Genomic DNA, 6,236 nt, shown 5'->3' with positions numbered 1-6,236 from the left:
TTAAAAAAGAAATTTTTTTAAATTAGTCGAGCATGGTGACACACACCTGTAGTCCCAGCTATTTGGGAGGCTGAGGCAGGAGGCTCCTTGAGCCCAGGAGTTCAAGGCTGCAGTGAGCTGTGATCACAAGGTGTTGGCAGGACCCTGCCAATACCTTGATCTCAGAGTTCTGGCCTCCAGAACTGTGAAAAGATACATTTCTGTTGTTTTGCATCAAGGGGTTGGTGACAGTTGATCATGGCAACCCTAAGTGGATCACGGCAGCCCTAAGTTGACAGTTGATCATGGAGCCAGGCCCCGGGCTCTGTGCCTCGCAACCTCAACTCATCCACTGCCCCAGCTGCCTATAAAGCAGTGACTATTACTAATCCCATTTTACAGATGAGTAAAAAAATGTCCCTGTTCTCATGAAGCTCATATTCCAGTGAGGGAGACCAACACACACACATTGACATGATTCAGAGAGTGATGGGACCAATGGTGAATCTGGACCCTGAGTCCAGAGGCTTCTGGATGTCTCCAGCTTGACTCAGATCTGACATGTGCAAGGCCCAGGCAAGGTTAAAAATGGAAGCTCGTGTATGGAAGCCTATGTACTGATGAGCTCTAAATCAAGCTAACGCACCACATGCATAAACATGTCTATCCTTCCTCTTTGACAAACACACCTTCACTACGACCTGGAAGGCTGGGTCTTGTTTTTGTTTGTTTGTTTTGAGATAGTCTCTCTCTGCTGCCCAGACTGGAGCGCAGTGGCATGATCTTGGCTCACTGCAACCACTGCCTCCCAGGTTCAAGTAGTTCTCCTGCCTCAACCTACCGAGTAGGTGGAATTCAGGCACCTGCCACCATGCCTGGCTAATTTTTGTATTTTTAATAGAGATGGGTTTTGCCATGTTGGCCAGGCTGGTCTCAAACTCCTGACCTCAAATGATACACCTGCCTCAGCCTCCCAAAGTGCTGAGATTACAGGCGTGAGCCACCGCGCCTGGCCAGTTACCATGCCCAGCTGGAAGGTTGGGTCTCAATTGAAAATTCTTCCAGACTCCTTGGAGTTCCACAGACCACCTCTACTCTTCCCACCCCTTTCCATTCTGCACCTCCAGCAGCCCAGTGCACACAGAGAAGCACGTCCATCTCAGAGTCCAAGTACTGTCTGGAGCCCCATAATCTGCAGCCCTTTAGGCCGAGGGGCACCCACGCTGCTGAGCGTGGCCACTCTGAGTAGGGCAGATTCAAGACAAAGCCTGGATAGTATTTGGTGTGAGGTTAAGTGCTGCTGAGGCAAAGAATCCCAGGGTCCTGGGTTCCAGCAAGTGCTCCAGAAGTGAGGAGGGTACAGGTGCCAGGTGGGCACATCACTCTGGGTCCACAGTTCCTTGCCCTGTGGATCACCCTCCAAACCACAGGGCCATGCTTGCCAGACTCTGAAGGCAGCATTGCTCATGGCCTTTCGGTTTAAGTTGCGGAATTTCTGCTCTCTGCAGCCTAACTTTTCTCCTATGCTCAATCTCTGCCTCTGCCTTACCTTCTATGCTGGCTGAAATAGTGTCCCTGTAAAACTCAGGCCCACCCAGAACCTCAGAATGTGGCCTTATTGGAAATACGGTCTCTGCAGATGTAATCAAACTAAGATGAGGTCACATTGGATTCAGGTGGGCTCTAAGTACTGCGAGCAGGGCCCTTATGAGAATGCCAGGTACAGAGGCTCACATCTATAACCCCAGCACCTTGGGAGACCAAACTGGGAGGACTGTATGAGGCCAGGAGTTTGAGACCAGCCTCAGCAATGCAGTGAGACCCCAATCTCTAAAAAGAGAAAAAATTTTAAATTAGCCGGGGATGGTGACACACACCTGTAGTCCCAGCTACTTGGGAGACTGAGGTAGGAGGCTCCTTGAGCCCAGGAGTTCAAGGCTGCAGTGGGCTGTGATCACACCACTGCATTCCAGCCTGGGTGACAGAGTGAGACCCTGTCTCAATGAAAAAAGAAAATGAGAAGAAGATGCTCAGAGATAACACACAGAGAAGGCCATGAGAAGAAAGAAACTAGAGTGATGCAACTACAATCCAAAGAACGGCCAGGATTGCCAACCACCAGGAGCCAGGAAAAGGCAAGAATGAATTATTCCCTAGAGCCCGCAGTGGTAGCAGGGCCCTGCCAACACCTTGATCTCAGAGTTCTGGCCTCCAGAACTGTGAAGGATGAATTTCTGTTGTTTTGCATCAAGGGGTTGGTGACAGTTGATTATGGCAGCCCTAAAAAACAAATCCACCTCTCCAGCCTCTCCCCACCTCTTCCCTCTCCCTACCTCTCGCATACCCAGTGTCAGGCTCGTGCAGAAAAACATGTCACTAGCAGGTGGCAATGGTTCCCACCCCATAACAACTCACCTGGCCAACCCAGAGCCAAAAGCTCTTCAGGGCCACCTTTTCCATGATTGCCTCCAGCCTCACCCATGGCAGCCCCAGACACAGGCTCTGGCTCCAGGGAGTATAGCCAGGTGTCTGAAGTAGGACCTGGGAGGAGGTGGCCTCTACTTTGCAGGGACCAGCAGGGCTGCCCCTCACAGCTGCTCACCCTGGCTGTACCTGGCCCAAGCCTGTAGGGATGTGTACTGGCAAACTCCTTTTGCTCCTGAACTCTGCAGTGGCAAGCCTGCCTGTTTGTCACAGAGTTTGGTGGCGTTTAACAAAGGCTGTGGATGGGAGTGCATGTGTGAGTGAGAGGAGGGTGCTGGCAAAAACTCGCGTATTTCCCAAACTCAAAGCCTGAAGGAGAATTACCTGACGCTCACCCCCCTACCACTCTTCCTACAGAAACACAGATGACAAAAAAGTAAGCTGAGTGAGACGTCAGGTCTCTAGAAATCAAGGGTGTTTGAATTCAACAGCAAAGAGCTACTGTTTATTTTAAAGCCCATGAAATAAGATCACTTATCATTAACAGATAAGTCAGCAGCCTACATGTTTGAACTCAAAAGCCATTTGTCAGTCCATGCATCCATTTGTCTACCTATCCATCCATCCATTTATCTATCCATTCATCAATCTACCTACCCATCCATCATCCACTCACCTATCTATCCATCCATTTGCCCGCCTACCCATCGATGCATCCACTCATCCATCCATCTACCCATCTACCCAGCTATCCATCCATCTACCTACCTATCCATCCATCCACCCACCCACCCACCCACATATCCATCCAACTATCTACCCATCCACCCAGCTATCCATCCATCTACCTACCTATCCATCCATCCATCCATCCATCCATCCATCCATCTATCCATCCAACTATCTACCCATCCACCCACCTATCCATTCATCCATCTATCCACCTACCAACCTATACATCCACCCACCCATCTATCCATCCATCACCCACCTATCCATCCATCCATCCATCCCCAAACCCAACCATCCATCCACTCACCCACCTACCCATCCATCCATATACCGAACMTAACCGTCCATCCACCTACCTACCCACCTATCCATCTATCCATCCATCCAATTTGCTAAGTTCCCAATATAATTATAACAGTAATATTAACAGTGGTTCCTATCTATGAGGTACTTTCTAAGAAACAGGTGCTACACTAAGCACTCTGGATGCATCATCTGTTTAATTTTCACAATGACTCTATGAAATAGATCCCAAAAGACCCAGTTTACAGAAAAAGAAAGTAAGGCACCAAGAGGGTAAGTGGCTGGCCCCAGACTTCATGGCCCACTGTGGTAGATTAAATATAGCCAGAAATTCCCTGTGGCTCTCACAGCGGGTGAAGTCTATCTCTCCATTCCCCTAAATACAGGCTGTCCTCTTGACTTACTTCAACTGATAGAATATGCCAGAAGTAGTGTTGTGCAAGTCCTGAGACTAGACTTCAAGATGCCTCCAAGCTTCTGTGTGAACTGACTTGGAATGCTTACCCAAAGCTTCCATGTAAGGAAGCTGGTCTTTCCTGTTGGAAGGTGAGAGGGCACATGAAGGAGAACTGAGGCAGCCCAGCCAACAGCCAGAGCCAACTGCCACACATGTGAGGGAGGTCATCTTGGACCCTCTAGCCCAGTAACCCCAGCCAACTACAGGCCATGAGTGAAGTCAGAGGAAGCAGCCAGCCTGAAAAATAAGTTATTCTTTTAAGTCACTACATTTTGGGATTGTTTGTTATGCAGCAAAGATGCCAAGCCAGGATTTTATAACCCAGGTCTCCCATCTTAGGATCTGGGCCTCTCAGAGGCAGAGACTGGTCGCAGAGATGAAGAGGACAGAGTCCCTGAGTACCAACAAATACCCTGCCAACTCATGCATGTGAAGAGAGGTATGTCCCGGGGTGCGTTCCCAAGACATTAACGTCAGTGTTTCATTTATGCAGCAGTGGACTGCTGCACACCTAACATGTGACAGTCACCATACAAGGTGTGAGGCATGTGGCAGTGAGCAACAGACACGGTCTGTGATCTCATGAAGCTTGACACTTCGGGAATAAGACAGACAAAAGTAAACCAATAGCCAAACAATTACAAAATACACAGAGTACTGCGAAAGAAATCAATGGGTACTGAGGGGAGAAATGATGAGTAGAATAACTTTAGATTACATGATCAGGAAAGATTGCTCTAAGAAGATGATGCTTAAACTGGGTCTACAGGAATGAAACATACAAAGAGTTGCGGGAAAGATATCTGGGTAAAAGGAACTGCATAGGCAATGTCCCCCAAAAAGAACAGAGACTGAGCTTTCTCGATCTGGCTGCAGCAGAGAGAGTGGGGAGGAAAGCGAGCTAAGACAAAGATGGAAGGAAGGGTGGGTTCTGCCACATCGTGCCAGCCTTGGAGGCTACAGGAAAGAGTCAGGAATTTCCTCCTAGCGTGTTGGGAAAGTAATGGGAAGTTGTGACCAGAAGAGTAATCCTTTTTTTTTCTTCATTTATTTTTATTTGTATTTACTTTTTTTTTTTTTACTTTTTAAAATTCATTTTTGATTGAGTGGGTTTGGTTAATTAGATGGAGTTCAGTGGTGCTATATAGCTCACTGTAGCCTCAAACACCTGAGCTCAAAGGATCCTCCCAGCTGAGCCTTCCAAGTGGCTGGAGCTACAAGTGTGAGCCGCCAGCCCCAGCTAACTTTTGTAGAGACAGGGATCTCACTGTGTTGCCCAGGCTGGTCTTAAATTCCTGGCCTCAAGTGATCCTCCTGACTTGGTCTCCCAAAGGGCTGGCATTACAGGTGTGAGCCACCATGCTCGTTTTAACAGATACCTTTGCCATATGGACAAGAGATCGAAGTGAGGCAAGAATGGAAGGAGGGACATTAATAAAGCTCCCAGTACAGTTCCCTAGGTCAGAGATAGTGGTGGCTTGGGCCAGGGCAGCGGCTGTGGAGTTGCGAAACACATTAATTTGAGATGCATTTTGGAAGAACTGATAGGACTTAGAGATTGGAGTGGAGGGTGAAAAGAAGTATTAGAAATTAGCTTGATCTCTCCCAGAAGTGGACTACAAGACAAGGACTTCAGTGGTAGAAATCATTTACGTAAGAAGGGTCTTGAGGGCTGGGTGCAGCAGCTCATGCCTGTAATCCCAGCACTTTGGGAGGCCAAGGCAGGTGGATCGCCTGAGGTTAGGAGTTCCAGACCAGCCTGACCATCATGGTGAAACCCTGTCTCTACCAAATACAAAAAATTAGCCGGGCATGGTAGCACATGCCTGTAATCCCAGCTACTTGAGAGGCTGAGAATTATTTGAACCTGGGAGGTGGAGATTGCAGTGAGCCAAGATTGTGCCATTGCCTTCCAGCCTGGACAACAAGAGTGAAACTCCCTCTCAAAAAACAAAGAATAACAAAATAAAAGGGAACTTGAGGAAGCATGTTTAGGAAGTGGGAAAGAGAGACAAGAAAGGAAGCCCACAGGGGCGTAATCCCAGCACTTCGGGAGACCAAGGTGGGAGAATCATGAGGTCAGGAGTTCTAGACCAGACTGGCCAACATGGTGAAACCCTGTCTCTATTAAAAACACAAAAAATTAGCTGGGCATAGTGGTGGGCACCTGTAATCCCAGCTACTTGGGAGGCTGAGGCAGGAGAATCACCTGAACTCGGGAGGCAGAGGTTGCAGTGAGCCAAGATCACGCCACTGCACCCCAGCCCAGGCGACAGAGCAAGACTCCATCTCAAACACACACACACACACACACACACACACACACACACACACACACACA

The sequence above is a fragment of the Sapajus apella genome, unplaced genomic scaffold, assembly GCF_009761245.1.
Source record: "Sapajus apella isolate SASKATOON/1434 unplaced genomic scaffold, GSC_monkey_1.0 scaffold51, whole genome shotgun sequence".
Taxonomy (NCBI): Eukaryota; Metazoa; Chordata; class Mammalia; order Primates; family Cebidae; genus Sapajus; species Sapajus apella.
Note: the sequence above shows the minus strand (reverse complement) of the source record.